General features: G+C 37.9%; 1 non-coding gene across 1 annotated transcript; it reads right to left on the bottom strand.

Annotated features, from left to right (window-relative positions):
* Positions 1-6784: 6784 nt before the first annotated feature.
* Positions 6785-6892, bottom strand: LOC148580914 (small nucleolar RNA R71). The gene has a single exon (XR_015896834.1). It is a non-coding gene; the product is annotated as a small nucleolar RNA R71 (small nucleolar RNA).
* Between the last annotated feature and the right edge of the window lie 12197 nt (positions 6893-19089).

Raw genomic sequence — 19089 nt, 5'->3', positions numbered from 1 at the left:
ATTGATGCAAATGCTAAAGACAGGGCCTCAGAGCAATTTTACACGCTGCAACACCAGTAAAGGCCCCAATGCACCACTGGACCATACAAGCAAGCTGAGCCCATCAACATCACTCAATCCAAGGCACAAGAAGCATATAGATTAGGAATTTTTATTTGTAATTTGTATTTTCATCTTTTAGTTGTAAGCCTATATAAAGGCATTAGCTGGATTGGAGGAATCATTTTGGATTGGAGGGGAGTCCAGAATCATGCATCCACATCCCCTGACACACACCTTTCATGCACTTTTCTTTCTTTTCTTTTCTTTTCTGTTTTTCTTGTAGTTTAATTCTAGTTTGTAATTTCCATTATGAATTTAAAGTTTTCATTTCTGTTTGAATTCTAATTCTTCTTCTTCAATTTTCTGCATTTTATTTCTTCTCTGTTAGAATAGAACAATGAACTAAACTAACTCTTTTCATTGGGTTAGAGAGCTCTATTGTTATTTAATGGATCAATTGTAATTTTCATAATCCTTTCTCTGTCTTTTCTCTTGGTATTACTAGAAAGATTTCGATCCTAATTCAATTGAACAATTGTCTCGACAGAGAAATTGTTCATAATTAGATTTTCTCGGAACCTTGACAGAGGAATGAAAAAATCATGCTAGAAATTCTTTCTCACATTGGATTAGGTTGGGGTTGGATGGATATTGTGACATTTAATCCTACCAATACTTTGATCTATGAATGTGTGTGGTATAATTGGTGACCAAGCTTCATCTCTTCCCATGAACAATTAAACCAAGACATTGGAAAATTGTTCAAGCTTAGAGAGATTGGTGAGCCAAGACATTGGGATCCAATCACTTAAGATTGCTAAGAAGATCAATGAATGCATTGATTGAGGAAGAGATGAGGATGAACTTGATCCAGAGAATTGAAATATCTCTTGATCCCAATGTTCATTTTATTTTTCTTCTTTAATTTTCTGTCATTTAATTCCTGCATTTTACATTTATGTCAATTTACTTTTCTGCACTTTACTGCTTTTATTTACTTTGATGTAATTTACTTTCCTGCTGCTTATCACTCCAAACTGAATCGTCTAAATAGGCTAATCAATTAACTATTGATTGCTTAATCCGTTAATCCTCGTGGGATCGACCACACTCTTTAGTGAGTTTTATTACTTGATACGACCCGGTGCACTTGCCGGTAGTTATGGCGCGGAACTTATTTTTCGCGTATCAAGTTTAAGGCGCCGTTGCCCGGGGATTAATCATGATTAACAAACTACCGGTTGGTTGGTTACCTAGATTAGACATTTTTCTTTTGTTTATTTACTTGCTTTCATTTTTTATTTTTTTATGCTCCTTGACTGTTTGTGTAAATGCCTCACCAAGAAGCCCCTATTTGTGACACCTCTAGCTCTTGGTGGTTATGTTATTAACACATAGAACAATTTCTTTTATTTAGCTTTCTTCCAAATAAAATTGGCATATATGGTTACATTCTAAGTTTGGTGTTGCCCTGCAACAATCCGTTTTTCAATCTTTTTGGATACTTGCATCAATTCTAAGAGAAAGTGTCACACTAAGTTTGGTGTGCCTGATGAGGGAAAAACGATTCCACACAAACTCACCGGCAAGTGTACCGGGTCCGTGTCAGGTAGTAATTACTCACAAGAGTAAGGTCGATCCCATAGGGATTGATGGATTGAGCAATTTTAGTTAGGTGATGAATTTAGTTAAGCGAATATTTGATGATTTGAGTGAAACTTGATTAACAGAAGTTAAATTGCAAGAAAATAAAAGTGCAGAATGAAAATATGCTGAATCTAAAGGTGCTGAAGAAGTAAATTACAGAAACTTAAAGAGCAAGAAAGTAAAAGAGTTGAAACTTAAATTGCAAGAAAAGTAAATAACAGAAACTTAAAGTTAAAGAAACTTAAATTGTTGAATCTAAATTGCTGGAAAATGTAAATTGCATTAAGAGTAAAGGGATTTGGGTGTTGGGATTCAAATTGAACTAGAAAATGTAAACTAAAGTAAATCAGAGAGCTATGAGATGAAGAGATTCAGCTCAGTAGCAAAACAGAAATGGAAAATTGCTTGAAGAAACAAACAGCAAGAAAACTTAGTTCAATTATGAAATTCTAAAAGAGAAATTGAAGATCGAAGAAGAGCAATGAGATCAGAAAGCAGATCTAGATCTCAATTACTCCCTTGACCAATCAGAAAAGAAATTGCAGAAGAAATAAAAATGAAAACAGTAAAGGAAATTCAGATCCAATTCTCCAATTCTCAGAACTATATAAAAGAAAAGCAAAGATGATTCTCAGATCAAGAAATTCAATGTAGTTCTTTAATCTTAATCCAAAAACCCAAAACAGAATGGAGAAGTTGCAGAAGAAAGAAAATGAAAACAGAAAGCAAACTAGATCTAATCCCAATTCCCAAATTCAAAATGAAAATTAAAAGTGAAAACTAAAAATGAGCTAAAGGTTTCTTACAAATCAAATTAACTCCTATTTATACACTTTCTATTTTGGTCTTCATAGCTTGGAGTGGGCCTTTTGATTTTTGGATTTGAAGAAATTAAAGATGGGTCCGGTTGGCTTTGGTTCAAGTGGCATGGGTCATGGTGTTGGTGGTTAGCTCCCAGGGGAGCATTCAGTTGGGTTTTGTGAACGTGATGAGCGGATAATTTATACGCTTTTTGGCATTGTTTTTAGTATGTTTTTAGTAGAATCTAGTTACTTTTAGGGATGTTTTCATTAGTTTTTATGTTAAATTTACATTTCTGGACTTTACTATGAGTTTGTGTGTTTTTCCGTGATTTCAGGTATTTTCTGGCTAAAATTGAGGGACTTGAGCAAAAATCAGATTCAGAGGTTGAAGAAGGACTGCTGATGCTGTTGGATTCTGACCTCCCTGCACTCAAAATGGATTTTCTGGAGCTACAGAACTCAAAATGGCACGCTTTCAATTGTGTTGGAAAGTAGACATCCAGGGCTTTCCAGTAATATATAATAGTCCATATTTTTCCCAATTTTAGAGGACAAAAACTGGCGTTCAACGCCAGCTCTCTGCCCAATTCTGGCGTCCAGCGCCAGAAACAAGTTGCAAAGTGGAGTTCAACGCCCAAACTGGCACAAAAGCTGGCGTTCAACTCCAAGAATAACCTCTCCAAGTGTAGACTTCAAGCTCAGCCCAAGCACACACCAAGTGGGCCCCGAAAGTGGATTTATATATCAATTACTTACTTCTGTAAACCCTAGTAGCTAGCTTATTATAAATAGGACTTTTTACTATTGTGTTTGACATCCTGAGTTTTATCTTCGGATCATAGTAGTCTTGGTTACTCCGGTTCCCCTCTGGGGCCGAGACCAATGAACTCCATTATCACTTATGTATTTTCAACGGTAGAGTTTCTGCACTCCATAGATTAAGGTGTGGAGCTCTGCTGTTCCTCAAAGATTAATGCAAAGTACTGCTATTTTCTATTCAATTCATCTTATTTCGCTTCTAAGATATTCATTCGCACTTCAACCTGAATGTGATGAACGTGACAATCATCATCATTCCCTATGAACGCGTGATTGACAACCACTTCCGTTCTACATTAGATTGAATGAGTATCTCTTAGATCTCTTAATCAGAATCTTCGTGCTATAAGCTAGATTGATGGCGACATTCATGAGAGTCCAGAAAGTCTAAACCTTGTCCGTGGTATTCCGAGTAGGACTCTGGGATTGAATGACTGTGACGAACTCCAAACTCGCGAGTGCTGGGCATAGTGACAGACGCAAAAGGATAGTAAATTCTATTCCAGTATGATCGAGAACCTCCAAGATGATTAGCCATGCAGTGACAGCGCATCGGACCATTTTTACAGAGAGGAATAGGATGCAACCAACGACAAGGGTGATGCCTCCAAACGATTAGCCGTGCTGTGACAGAACATTTGGACCATTTTCCCGAGAGGATTGAAAGTAGCCATTGGCACCGGTGACATCCTTACATAAAGCCAGCCATAGAAAGGAGTAAGACTGATTGGATGAAGACAGCAGGAAAGCGGAAGTTCAGAGGAACGAATGCATCTCCATACGCTTATCTGAAATTCTCACCAATGATTTACATAAGTATTTCCATCCTTCTTTTATTATTAAATTTCGAAAACTACATAACTATTTTATATCCGCCTGACTGAGATTTACAAGGTGACCATAGCTTGCTTCATACCAACAATCTCCGTGGGATTCGACCCTTACTCACGTAAGGTATTACTTGGACGACCCAGTGCACTTGCTGGTTAGTTATGCGAAGTTGTGAAGATATGTTTAGACCATGGTTCTGTGCATCCGTTTTTGGTGCCATTGCCAGGAAATCAATTTCGAACAATAATTCACAACCTGAGTAACAATTTCGCATACCAAGTTTTTGGCGCCGTTACCGGGGATTGTTTGAGTTTGGACAACTGACGGTTCATCTTGTTGCTCAGATTAGGTAATTTTCTTTTTGTTTTATTTTCAAAAAAAAAATTTTCAAAATTTTCTCCTTTGTTTTCGAAAAAAAAATTTTAAATTAAAAACGTTTTCAAAAAAATATATATTTTTCTTCAGAATTTTTAAATGAATTCTAGTGTTTCATAAAACATGTTGAATCCTATCTGGCTGTAAAGCCATACCCAAACTGCTTTGGGATTGGTCTTCAACTAATCACCTCAATATATGTAATTTACATACTAAAGCTTGGCTGGCTATTAAGCCATGCCTGACCCTTTGATTGGAGCTTTAGACTGAAGAGCATAAGATTCCAGGAATTCATATTAAAAATTTTGGGATCCTTGTTTTTCTTTTTCAAAATAATTTTCGAAAAAAAATACAAAAAAATTAGAAAATCATAAAAATCAAAAATATTTCATGTTTCAAGTTTTGAGTCATGTGTCATGTTATAAGTTTGGTGTCAATTGCATATTCATCTTGCATTTTTCGAAAAATTCATGCATTCATAGTGTTCTTCATGATCTTCAAGTTGTTCTTGGTAAGTCTTCTTGTTTGATCTTGATGTTTTCATGTTTTGTGTCTTTTCTTGTTTTTCATATGCATTCTTGCATTCATATAGTCTAAGCATTAAAGAATTCTAAGTTTGGTGTCTTGCATGTTTTCTTTGCATTAAAAATTTTTCAAAAATGTGTTCTTGATATTCATCATGATCTTCATAGTGTTCTTGGTGTTCATCTTGACATTCATAGCATTCTTGCATGCATTCATTGTTTTGATCCATAACTTTCATGCATTGCATCATTTTTCTTGTTTTTCTCTCTCATCATAAAAATTCAAAAATCAAAAAAATATCTTTCCCTTTTTTTCTCTTAAAATTTCGAAAATTAGATTTGACTTTTTCAAAAAATTTTAAAATCTAGTTGTTTTTATGAGTCAAATCAAATTTTCAATTTAAAAAAATCTTATCTTTTTCAAAATCTTTTTCAAAAATCAAATCTTTTTTCAATTTTTTTTAGTTATTTTCGAAAATTTCAAAAATATTTTTTAAAAATATTTTTCTTAATTTTACATCATATTTTCGAAAATAACATCATCAATTAATGTTTTGATTCAAAAATTTCAAGTTTGTTACTTACTTGTTAAGAAAGATTCAAACTTTGAGTTCTAGAATCATATCTTGTGATTTCTTGTGAATCAAGTCATTAATTGTGATTTTAAAAGTCAAATCTTTTTCAAAACTAATTTCAATCATATCTTTTCAAAAAAATCTTTCTATCTTATCTTTTTCAAAATCTTATCTTTTTCAAAATTTGATTTTCAAATTTGTTTCAACTAACTAACTAACTTTTTGTTTGTTTCTTATCTTTTTCAAAACTACCTAACTAACTTTCTCTCTCTAATTTTCAAAAATATCTTCCCTCTTTTTCAAAATTTCTTTTTAATTAGACTAATTATTTTATTTTTTATTTGAATTTTGGAAAAACTACTAACCTTTTTCAAAAAGTATTTTCGAAAATCACTAACTCTTTTTCAAAAATTATTTTCGAAAATTCTCTCCTCCTCTCATCCCCTTCTATTTATTTATTCATCTACTAACACTTCTCTTCATCTCACATCTCTGCTCCTATCATCACCTTTGTGTTTGGATTCTTCATTCTTCTTCACCCCTATTCCTTTTCTTCTTCTACTAACAATAAGGAACCTCTTTACTGTGACATAGAGGATTCCTCTTCTTTTCTTATTCTCTTCTCTTTCTTATGAGCAGGAACAAGGAAAAAGGCATTCTTGTTGAAGCTGATCCAGAACCTGAAAGGACTCTGAAGAGAAAACTAAGAGAAGCTAAATTACAACAATCCAGAGACAACCTTATTGAAAATTTCGAACAAGTAAAGGAGATGGCAGCCGAACCCAACAACAATAATACAAGGAGAATGCTCGGTGACTTTACTGCACCTAATTCCAATTTACATGGAAGAAGCATCTCCATTCCTACCATTGGAGCAAACAATTTTGAGCTGAAACCTCAGCTAGTTTCTCTGATGCAGCAGAACTGCAAGTTTCATGGACTTCCATCTGAAGATCCTTTTCAGTTCTTAACTGAATTCTTGCAGATCTGTGATACTGTTAAGACTAATGGAGTAGATCCTGAAGTCTACAGGCTCATGCTTTTCCCTTTTGCTATAAGAGACAGAGCTACAGTGTGGTTGGACTCTCAACCCATAGATAGCCTGAACTCTTGGGATAAGCTGGTCACGGCTTTCTTAGCCAAGTTCTTTCCTCCTCAAAAGCTGAGCAAGCTTAGAGTAGATGTTCAGACCTTCAGACAGAAGGAAGGTGAATCCCTCTATGAAGCTTGGGAAAGATACAAGCAGCTGACCAAAAAGTGTCCTTCTGACATGCTTTCAGAATGGATCATCCTGGATATATTCTATGATGGTTTATTTGAGCTATCAAAGATGTCGTTGGATACTTCTGCAGGTGGATCCATTCACCTAAAGAAAATGCCTGCAGAAGCTCAAGAACTCATTGACATGGTTGCTAATAACCAGTTTATGTACACTTCTGAGAGGAATCCTGTGAGTAATGGGACGCCTATGAAGAAGGGAGTTCTTGAAATTGATACTCTGAATGCCATATTGGCTCAGAACAAAATATTGACTCAGCAAGTCAATATGATTTCTCAGAGTCTGAATGGAATGCAGGCTGCATCCAACAGTACTCAAGAGGCTTCTTATGAAGAAGAAGCTTATGATCCTAAAAACACTGCAATAGCAGAGGTGAATTACTTAGGTGAACCTTATGGAAACACCTATAATCCATCATGGAGAAATCACCCAAATCTCTCATGGAAGGATCAAAAGCCTCAACAAGGCTTTAATAATGGTGGAAGAAACAGGTTTAGCAATAGCAAGCCTTTTCCATCATCCACTCAGCAACAGACAAAGAATTCTGAGCAAAATCCATCTAGCTTAGCAAATTTAGTCTCTGATCTATCTAAGGCCACTGTGAGTTTCATGATTGAAACAAGGTCTTCCATTAGAAATTTGGAAGCACAAGTGGGCTAGCTGAGTAAAAGGATCACTAAAATCCCTCCTAGTACTCTCCCAAGCAATACAGAAGAGAATCCAAAAGGAGAGTGCAAGGCCATTGAATTGATCACCATGGCCGAACCTGTAAGGGAAGGAGAGGACGTGAATCCCAAGGAGGAAGACCTCCTGGGACATCCAGTGATCAATAAGGAGTTTCCCTCCGAGGAACCAAAGGAATCTGAGGCTCATCTAGAGACCATAGAGATTTCATTAAACATCCTTATGCCATTCATGAGCTCTGATGAGTATTCCTCTTCTGAAGAGAATGAGGATGTTACTGAAGAGCAAGTTGCCAAGTACCTTGGTGCAATCATGAAGATGAATGCCAAATTATTTGGTATTGAAACTTGGGAAGATGAACCTCCCTTGTTCACCAATGAACTAAGTGATCTGGATCAACTGACATTGCCTCAGAAGAAACAGGATCCTGGAAAGTTCTTAATACCTTGTACCATAGGCACCATGATCTTTAAGGCTCTGTGTGACCTTGGTTCAGGGATAAACCTCATGCCCCTCTCTGTAATAGAGAAATTGGGAATCTATGGGGTGCAAGCTGCTAAAATCTCATTAGAAATGGCAGACAATTCAAGAAAACAGGCTTATGGACAAGTAGAGGACGTGTTAGTGAAGGTTGAAGACCTTTACATCCCTACTGATTTCATAGTCTTGGATACTGGAAAGGAAGAGGATGAATCCATCATCCTAGGAAGACCTTTCCTAGCCACAGCAAGAGCTGTGATTGATGTGGACAGAGGAGAATTGATCCTTCAATTAAATAAGGACAACCTTGTGTTTACAACTCAAGGATCTCTCTCTGCATCCATGGGGAGGAAGCAGAAAAAGCTTCTCTCAAAGCAGAGTCAACCAAAGCCCCCACAGTCAAACTCTAAGTTTGGTGTTGGGAGGTCTCAACAAAGCTCTGCACATCTGTGAGGCTCCATGAGAGCCCACTGTCAAGCTATTGACATTAAAGAAGCGCTTGTTGGGAGGCAACCCAATGTTTATTTATCTAATTTTATTTTTGTTTTTCAAGTTTTCTTAGGTTCATGATCATGTGGAGTCACAAAATAAATATAAAAATTGAAAATAGAATCAAAAACAGCAGAAGAAAAATCACACCCTGGAGGAAGCACCTGTCTGGCGTTCAACGCCAGAACAGAGCATGGTTCTGGCGCTGAACGCCCAAAATGGGCAGTATCTGGGCGCTGAACGCCAGAATTGCACCCTGGAGAAGAGCTGGCGCTGAACGCCCAGAACAAGCATGGTTCTGGCGTTCAACGCCAGAAATGGGCAATAAATGGGCGTTGAACGCCCAAAATGGGCACCAACCTGGCGCTGAACGCCCAGAGTTGTGTGCAAGGGCATTTTGCATGCCTAAATTGGTGCAGGGATGTAAATGCCTTGACACCTTAAGATCTATGGACCTCACAGGATCATCTCAGTATCTGTGGACCCCACAGGATCCCCACCTTCCTTCCTCAAAATCCTAGTTTTTTTCCACATCTTCGTCTTCATCTATTCCTTCTTCTTTTGCTCGAGGGCGAGCAACATTCTAGGTTTGGTGTGGTAAAACAATTATGTAAAGGATCTATAGCTCAGTGGTAGAACATGTGGCTGCAAATCAAGAGATCCTTGAGATACCTCAGGGGATGCACTTCCCTCCACATAGTTATTGGAAGCAACTGAGGATAGAAATACCAAAAATCACTAGGAATCAAGCCACAAAGGCAAGGAAGAGACATAGACGAGCTCAAGAACATCATCGGTTCCTCAAGAAGGAAACGCCATCATCACTAAGGTGGACTCATTCCTTGTTCTTACTTTCTCTGTTTTTCATTTTCTCTATGTTAAGTGCTTATCTATGTTTGTGTCTTCATTACATGATCATTAGTAGTTAGTAACTTTGTCTTAAAGTTATGAATGTCCTATAAATCCATCACCTCTCTTAAATGAAAAATGTTTTAATTCAAAAGAACAAGAAGTACATGAGTTTTGAATTTATCCTTGAACTTAGTTTAATTATATTGATGTAGTGACAATGCTTCTTGTTTTCTGAATGAATGCTTGAACAGTGCATATGTCTTTTGAAGTTGTTGTTTAAGAATGTTAAATATGTTGGCTCTTGAAAGAATGATGACAAGGAGACATGTTATTTGATAATTTGAAAAATCATAAAAATGATTCTTGAAGCAAGAAAAAGCAGCAAAGAACAAAGCTTGCACAAAAAAAAAACAAGAAAAAAAATAGCGAAAAAAAATAGAAAGAAAAAGAAAAAGCAAGCAGAAAAAGCCAAAGCTCTTAAAACCAAGAGGCAAGAGCAAAAAGCCAGTAACCCTTAAAACCAAAAGGCAAGGACAATAAAAAGGATCCTAAGGCTTTGAGCATCAGTGGATAGGAGGGCCCAAAGGAATAAAATCCTGGCTTAAGCGGCTAAACCAAGCTGTCCCTAACCATGTGCTTGTGGCGTGTAGGTGTCAAGTGAAAACTTGAGACTGAGCGGTTAAAGTCAAGGTCCATAGAAAAAAAAAGAGTGTGCTTAAGAACCCTGGACACCTCTAATTGGGGACTTTAGCAAAGCTGAGTCACAATCTAAAAAGGTTCACCCAATTATGTGTCTGTGGCATTTATGTATCCGGTGGTAATACTGGAAAACAAAGTGCTTAGGGCCACGGCCAAGACTCATAAAATAGCTGTGTTCAAGAATCATCATACTGAACTAGGAGAATCAATAACACTATCTGAACTCTGAGTTCCTATAGATGGCAATCATTCTGAACTTCAATGGATAAAGTGAGATGCCAAAACTATTCAAGAGGCAAAAAGCTATAAGTCCCGCTCATCTGATTGGAGCTATGTTTCATTGATAGTTTGGAATTTATAGTATATTCTCTTCTTTTTATCCTATTTGATTTTCAGTTGCTTGGGGACAAGCAACAATTTAAGTTTGGTGTTGTGATGAGCGGATAATTTATACGCCTTTTGGCATTGTTTTTAGTATGTTTTTAGTAGAATCTAGTTACTTTTATGGATGTTTTTATTAGTTTTTATGTTAAATTCACATTTCTGGACTTTACTATGAGTTTGTGTGTTTTTCTGTGATTTCAGGTATTTTCTGGCTGAAATTGAGGGACTTGAGCAAAAATCAGATTCAGAGGTTGAAGAAGGACTACTGATGCTGTTAGATTCTGACCTCCATGCACTCAAAATGGATTTTCTGGAGCTAAAAAACTCAAAATGGCGCGCTTCTAATTGCGTTTGAAAGTAGACATCCAGGGCTTTCCAGCAATATATAATAGTCTATAGTTTGCCCAAGTTTAGACGACGCAAAATGGCGTTCAACGCCAGCTCTCTGCCCAATTCTGGCGTCCAGCGCCAGAAACAAGTTGCAAAGTGGAGTTCAACGCCCAAACTGGCACAAAAGCTGCCGTCCAACTCCAAGAATGACTTCTCCATGTGTAGACTTCAAGCTCAGCCCAAGCACACACCAAGTTGGCCCCGGAAGTGGATTTATGCATCAATTACTTACTTCTGTAAACCCTAGTAGCTAGCTTATTATAAATAGGACTTTTTACTATTGTATTTGACATCCTGAGTTTTATCTTCGGATCATAGTAGTCTTGGTTACTCCGGTTCCCCTCTGGGGCCGAGACCAATGAACTCCATTATCACTTATGTATTTTCAACGGTAGAGTTTCTGTACTCCATAGATTAAGGTGTGGAGCTCTGCTGTTCCTCAAAGATTAATGTAAAGTACTGCTGTTTTCTATTCAATTCATCTTATTTCGCTTCTAAGATATTTATTCGTACTTCAACCTGAATGTGATGAACGTGACAATCATCATCATTCCCTATGAATGCGTGCCTGACAACCACTTCCGTTCTACATTAGATTGAATGAGTATCTCTTAGATCTCTTAATCAGAATCTTCGTGGTATAAGCTAGATTGATGGCGGCATTCATGAGAGTCCGGAAAGTCTAAACCTTGTCCGTGGTATTCCGAGTAGGACTCTGGGATTGAATGACTGTGACGAACTCCAAACTCGCGAGTGCTGGGCGTAGTGACAGACGCAAAAGGATAGTAAATTCTATTCCAGCATGATCGAGAACCTCCAAGATGATTAGCCATGCAGTGACAGCGCATCGGACCATTTTCACAGAGAGGAATAGGATGCAACCAACGACAAGGGTGATGCCTCCAGACGATTAGCCGTGCTGTGACAGAGCATTTGGACCATTTTCCCGAGAGGATTGAAAGTAGCCATTGGCACCGGTGACATCCTTACATAAAGCCAGCCATAGAAAGGAGTAAGACTGAATATATGAAGACAGTAGGAAAGCGGAGGTTCAAAGGAACGAATGCATCTCCATACGCTTATCTGAAATTCTCACCAATGATTTACATAAGTATTTCTATCCTTCTTTTATTATTAAATTTCGAAAACTACATAACTATTTTATATCCGCCTGACTGAGATTTACAAGGTGACCATAGCTTGCTTCATACCAACAATCTCCGTGGGATTCGACCCTTACTCCCGTAAGGTATTACTTGGACGACCCAGTGCACTTGCTGGTTAGTTATGCGAAGTTGTGAAGATATGTTTAGACCATGGTTCTGTGCATCCGTTTTTGGTGCCATTGCCAGGAAATCAATTTCGAACAATAATTCACAACCTGAGTAACAATTTCGCATACCAGAACGCTACGTTAACTTTTGTGGCTCCCCTTGTGCCAAGCCTTCTTGACTAGCGTTCACTCTTTAAACGCTACGTTCAAATCGTGAATGCTCCACTTGATGCTGAGCCCTCCTCCCCATGAGAAGCACAAAAACATTTTCTCTAATGAACTTCACGTTCACTTTTTCAAACGCTGCTTCCTTGGTTAGCTCTTTGGTGTGCATGCTTGGCTTCTTTGAGTGCTCCGTTCCCTCCTTTGAACGCTCCTAGTTGCCTTGCTCCCTTGCTAACAATCCACAAAAAAGGTGGAGCTAGTGAACGTGGCGTTCACTCCTTAGAACGCTACCCCCTTGTTTTGCTTTGAGCGCGCCCAGCCTTCCTTGGTTCCAAAGAGTCACGAGAAAGTTGCAAAAGGGGAGCATGGCGTTCAAACTTTTGAACGCTGTGCCTTGGCATGTCTTGGTGCGCCTTCCTCTTGGTGCGCTACGTTCAAAATCTTGAACGCTACCTTTGCTCCCTTGGTTGAGCGCAACGCTTTAATGTCATGGGCCGGCCACGCTTTTTAAAGCATGGCCTAAGGTTCAAAGCGTGCTCAAACTTCAAAGTGTGCCCAAAAATCCTTCTTTCCTCTGTTTGAGCTCAATTTGTGCTTTCTTCTTCTTTTCCTTTATCTTTTTACCTATCATCAACCAAACAAATACATCAAAGCCTCACCAAAATCACAAGATCTTTGCATCATTTATAAAATTAATTAATTCTAGCATAAAACTTATGATTTTGTGTAAAATACATGATGTTTGATTGATTCAAGATAATCATGAAAATCCACTTCAATTACTTACTTATTGTGCAAGAAAGTACATAAAACCTAATGAAACTAATGAAAAATGCTTGTAAAACTAGCATAAGATGACTTGTCATCACAACACCAAACTTAAACCTTGCTTGTCCCCAAGCAAGCACTAAACATGAGAAGAAATGAGATGAAACAGAGAAGCATCTGTGTCCTTATTTAGCAGATAATAGAATTTGAACCATGGAGTTTTATGCAGACACAATACAGCTCAATTATTCTTTGCTGATAAATAAGAAGTGTTTCTTTGATGATTTACTAGAGTTGCTGTCATAATGCCTTGCTTTTTGATTGATCCCTTTTTGGTTTTTTCTTCTTTATTTTGCTTAGAAAGCTTATTTCTCAATGATAACTCAGTGTCAAGTGTTGCAGCAGCCTTTTGGCTAAATTTTGCTCAACACTTTTTCACTACAGACACTTGGCTCACAATTCTTCTTAGGAACATTGATGCCCAACACCTCTTTGGGTCACTAAATGCTTTGTAGCTAGGTTGCTCTTGATGATGGACTTTCGGTTGGTAATCCCGGATTAGTTAATCCAAGTTACCAAGTTTTAAAAGACTCCTCAGAACCTAATTGTCCAAGCATATCCTAATACAAAAGCACCATAGACATATGTCCTAAGGTCTAAGCTATTGGTGTCTAGCCTTATTGTTTGTTTCTTTGCCAATTTTTGGCTTTTTTTTTTCTTTTCTCTTTCTTACTTTGCTTTGTTTTCCAGGGAATTTCATTAATAAAAGGTTTTTTGACAGCAACCAGGTTCAAACTACAAAGAACACTCTATTATGCAGCTTTTATTATTGAGCTTATCATCTTAATCAAGCAATTACCACCACAAATCTTTATTCTAATTCCAACAACATTGGACAATCACTTTCTATTTCAAACATTTTCTCTTATTGATGCTAAAAGGGAAACAAAACATGAATCTAAAGCAGATGAGTGATAACAAGCATAATGCAAATCCTAATAATAATCTACCAAGATATGAAAATGCAGAACATAAAACATTTGGAGGCATATCATGTTTCAGATATGCATCATCCTTATTTAATTAAGACTATAAAAAGGACTCTACCACCTCTAGTTGTCGTGCTCTTTCCCTCTACTTGATTCTCCTTTCTTTTTCTTCTTCTTGTTTCTTTCTTGGGGTTCTTCAACAGGGCACCTACGATCCCAAATTTGGTCTACTTGACCCCAGAGCCCAGCATCCTTCAATCCTTGTTGCATATGTGCTATATTTTTCTAGGCTTTTGCTCTCTGATGGTCCACCAATTCTTGGCATTGAGCAAATGGCTTGATCTGTTGGTTCAATGCTGGCATGCTATGGACAAAATAGTCTAATTTTGATTGAGTTTCTATATCATACTCCATTCTATCCAAGTTCCTATGCTCTCCAATCGTATGATATATATTCTTCTATTGGTAGAGATTTTGGGTGTATCCCCATACTTGGCTTGTCGTAGGAACAATCCATTAGATGATTCTTGAAAGTTTGTTGATTGTTCCCTTTGACCTTCAAGAATTCTTCCTTGAAACTCTCTTTGTTGATCCAACATTTTGATCTGGAAATTTCCCTGCTTCTCCATCATTTGCTGTTGCCAGTGCTCTTATTTCTCTCGATCCTTCAAATATTTCTCTTGTTGCTTCAAGTATTGCTCCTGTTGTTTCAAGTATTGCTCCTGTTGTTTCTCCTATGCTCTCATGTATTGTTGAGACATTTCTTCAATGGCTCTTTGCATTTGGCTCAGATCCATTGCACCAGGAGCTTGCTCCCCCTCCACTTGTGGTCTTTTCCTTCTTCCTTGAGCTTTTCTCTCTTGCTGATTGTCAGTGTCATCAGTGACACCTTCCATGCTTTGCTTGGTGACCCCTCTGCTTCCTTTTACCTTCCCAGTATTTTCATCCTCAAAGAGTACTCTTGCTCTTTTGCACAGCCTCAGAATAGTGCTTGGGTGACCAAGTCTACTTGATTTACCAATATCCTCAGCTATCTCTTGAATGTTATCTGCGATGAGCTGTGGGACATTGACTTCTCCCCCCTAAGTATGTAATATGTCAGAATTGCCCTCTTGATTGTAACCTCAGATGTGTTTGCAGTGGGGAGTATGGATCTTCTCACTATCTCGTACCACCCTTTAGCTTCAGGTATAAGATCCATTCTCTTCAAGCAGCTTGGATTTCCTTCTGAGTCCCTTTCCCAGTCTCTGCCTTCAAAGCATAAACCACTTAGTATCTCATCAGGATCACTTTCATCCTGCATTCTGTTATCAAAGCTAGGTTCTCCATAGGTTATCACTCTTATCTGTAAGACTCTCATGATGGATGATGGGCTAAAATCTACCTCAACCCCCCTAACACAACTCTTATAGGGAGGGCTGTCCTTGCTTGACCTCACAGCATTTGCATAAAATTCCCTTATCATGACTGTACTGATGTCTGTGAGAGGTTCACAGAAAAGTTCCCATCTCCTCTCTGCCTCTATTCTTCTCATGATGGGATATTCTCCATCTTTTAGTCTGAACCCTGTCTCTAGAATGACTTTCTTTGATTCCATTAGTCTATAATACCTTGATTCATGGAATTGAGACTTAAATTTCTTGGTATCATAGGTTGGTGGTTCGGCTACAGCTGGTTCCTTTCATTTCCTTCTTTTGGAACTTGATGAAGCCATGAGTTAGGACAGAAGGAAGAAAGAAGAAATAAGGATTAAAGTTGGGTTAGGGCACGGTTATAATGGAAGGAATGGGAGGTAAGGTGTGTCTTTGAGTGAGAGAGGAATAATGTAAATCTTGTGGAGGATTTATACGAAGAAAGCAAAGGTGTGTGGTTTAAGGAGTGCTACTTCCAATTTATAGAATGGAAGGCATTGTTGGAGAGAAGCATTGGTTCGATCATGTGGCAAGGAATGGTGAGGATTGAGCAAATCATTGTTGAAGATCCATGAAATGGACGGCCTGCATGTGAAGATGAGTGAAGACAAAGATTGCTCCTCCATTGGCTGCATGTGGTTCGGCCTCCTAGGTGTTTAAGCCATGCAGATTTTGTTTTCAAGAGAGCACACTTCCCTAGGCACATGTGACTCCCTTTTTCATCTTGTGATGACCGTGCATGCCTTTTGTCCTTTTCTTCAAATTTTACCATTCCTACCCATGTGAACCAACAATTAGTGAGCTTAAACTTTAAACTTCATACGGTGGTGTTTGTTAAGTGGAAAATAATAAAGAAAAACAAAATCTTCTATATGTTTCTTATTTATGAATTACCAACCATGCCCCTTAGAAATTGAACAAAATTTTGGTGGATACCAAACTTGTTTTCATCTAAGTGATCTATATAAAATCCAATGAATATCTATCATAATCAGTATATTCATTATAAGGAACATTTTATTCGCTACTATGCTACCATAAACTCATAAAATGATGCAATGTATGGTTTCTCTATTCATGAATTTTAGCCCTTGAGTAAAAAATGATTTTCTTGAAATTCACAGCATATATCGACACCAAACTTAAGGTTTGGCTATATACTTAAACAAAATGAGTGAGTATATATCTTAAGTTGGTTTTATGATCATTTATGCATGAAAGGTTAACTTGAAGCGCCTTTAGGCACACCAAACTTAAGAGTCAAACATATGCTTCAAAATGATGTGTGCAGTTATCAAATCTACTCATGAGAGCTCAAACTTATGCTAGAAAAACCATTAGTTATTGAAATTAAAGCAAGAACAAGAATATTAAATCATGGGCTGCCTCCATGGAGCACTCTTTTATTGTCACTAGCTTGACATTGGTCCCTTGTTAGGGTGGTTAATGATTATGGTGCCTTAGTTTGTCTTCTCTTACTGTAAGCCTTCTTCCCGTACGTTGATGGTCAATCTCCACATGCTCCAGTGAGAGTATCTTGTTGATGGTGTAGTAATCATCAGTTTGTGGATTTGTCTCCAACTGCTGGTATATCAATCGTACTTTGTCCCCTTTTGAGAATCCTTCAGTTGGTATCTTTTTGTTCTTCCACCCTTTTGGGACCCTTTTCTTACTCTTCTTTCCTTTCTTCACTTGTCCTTATTTCTCTGCAGCAGGTTTTATGTTAGGGGCCTCTTTCTCATTAATCACCTCTTCAATCCCATCCTGCCTTCTCTTTTCAACCATCACATGTTTCTTACCCTCTTTTTCTTCCCCACTGTCAATCTCTTGCTTTACAAGTGAGCTGATAATCTCTTCATTGGGTTTTTCTTTCCACTGTAAATCTTCTTCTTCAACCCTCATGCAGTTTTTCTCCTCAACAGTATGCTGTACTTCTTGGAAAACATTCAAAGTAATCTTCTCATCATTTACCCTCAAAGTCAATTCTCCTTATTCCACATCAATAATTGCCCTTGTTGTGGCCAGGAAAGGTCTTCCTAATATTAGTGAGTCATTCCCCTCTTCTCCTAAGTCCAAAATTACAAAGTCTGCCAAAAATATGAATTTTACTACTCTGATCAAGAGATTTTCAATCAACCCTTTGGGAGTCACCAGAGATCTATCCACTAGCTCCAATGACATTTGTGTAGGCTTCACTTCTTCTATACATGGCCTTCTCATCATAGACATAGGCATTAGGTTGATACTGGATCCCAAATCACACAGTGCCTTGTCAATGACTATGTTACCAAGGGTACAGGGCAAATAGAAGCTCCCAGGATCTTTAAGCTTTGGTGGGATGCCTTCTTGAATGACAACACTACATTCTTGGGTTAAAATCACTGTCTCTTTCTCATTCCAACTCCTTTTTTTATTGATAAGCTCTTTGAGGAATTTTGCATACAGAGGCATTTGTTCTAGAGCTTCTGCAAGTGGGATATTAATCTCCAGCTTCTTAAAGACCTCTAGGAACTTGGGGAACTGTTGGTCCTTGATCTCTTTCTGTAATATTTGAGGATATGGAACGGAAGGAGTGTATGGCTTCACCATCTTCCTCTGTTCTTGTGATGATTCCTCCATGATTTGCTTTCCTTTCTTTTAGGATTGTGGTTCCTCTTTTACCTTGAGCCTTTCTTGATTCTTTTCTTCAATTGTTACTTGCTCTTTACTGCTGGTCTTGTCATCCTCTGTTGGCTTCTTGGTGGCTTCTTTGTCATTCACCAAAGTTCTTCCACTCCTTAGTTGGATGGCTTTGCATTCTTCCTTGGGGTTGAGAATGGTGTCACTTGGCAATGCATTGGGTGCTCTCTCAGCCACTGTTTGCTTGGATAATTGGCCAATTTGCCTCTCTAGATTCTGCATTGAAGCTTTATGGTTCTTGCTGGTTAGCTCTTGATGTTTCATCATCTTTTCCATCAGTATCTCCAAGTTGGAGATCCTTTGAGATTCTTGGGGTGGTTGTGGTTGATTATGGGATGTTCAGGATGGATGGTAATTATTTTGGGCATTGGATGGGTTGTTGGGTGGATAGTAGTTGGATTGAGGTTGATTATTTTATGGTTTTCTGTACTAATTTTGGTTAGTGTTTTGATGGTTTTGATGGTTTGTGTTTCTGGAATTATTTTGGTATGAGTTTCTCTGCCAAGGCTGTTGGTTTTTATTGTGATTATCTCTCTACCTTAAATTGGGGTGATTTCTCCAGGATGAATTGTAGGTATCTCCATGGAATTCATTCTGATTAACTCCTTGGTTGTGCATATAATTGACTTGCTCTTGCTGTTGCTCTTCATAGAGTTCCTCATTTTGCCCCCATGATGGTTGATTGGGAGTGTTCACTGCTACAACTTGAAGACCATCAATCTTCTTGGCCATCATTTCCATCTGTTATTGAATCTGTTGATGCATCACCTTGTTCTGAGCTAAGATGGTATCCACACCTTCCAGCTCTAATACACCCTTCTTCTGAGTTGGTTGGCATTGCCTTTGATGACCATAGAAGTATTGGTTGTTTGTTACAGTGTCAATGAGGTTCTGAGCCTCCTCAGCTATCTTCATGAGTTATAATGAACC

The sequence above is a fragment of the Arachis ipaensis genome, chromosome B10 (genome assembly GCF_059453495.1).
Source record: "Arachis ipaensis isolate K30076 ecotype BB chromosome B10, ASM5945349v1, whole genome shotgun sequence".
In the NCBI taxonomy this organism is placed as follows: Eukaryota; Viridiplantae; Streptophyta; class Magnoliopsida; order Fabales; family Fabaceae; genus Arachis; species Arachis ipaensis.
Note: the sequence above shows the minus strand (reverse complement) of the source record. Positions and strands in the feature narration are given on the sequence as shown.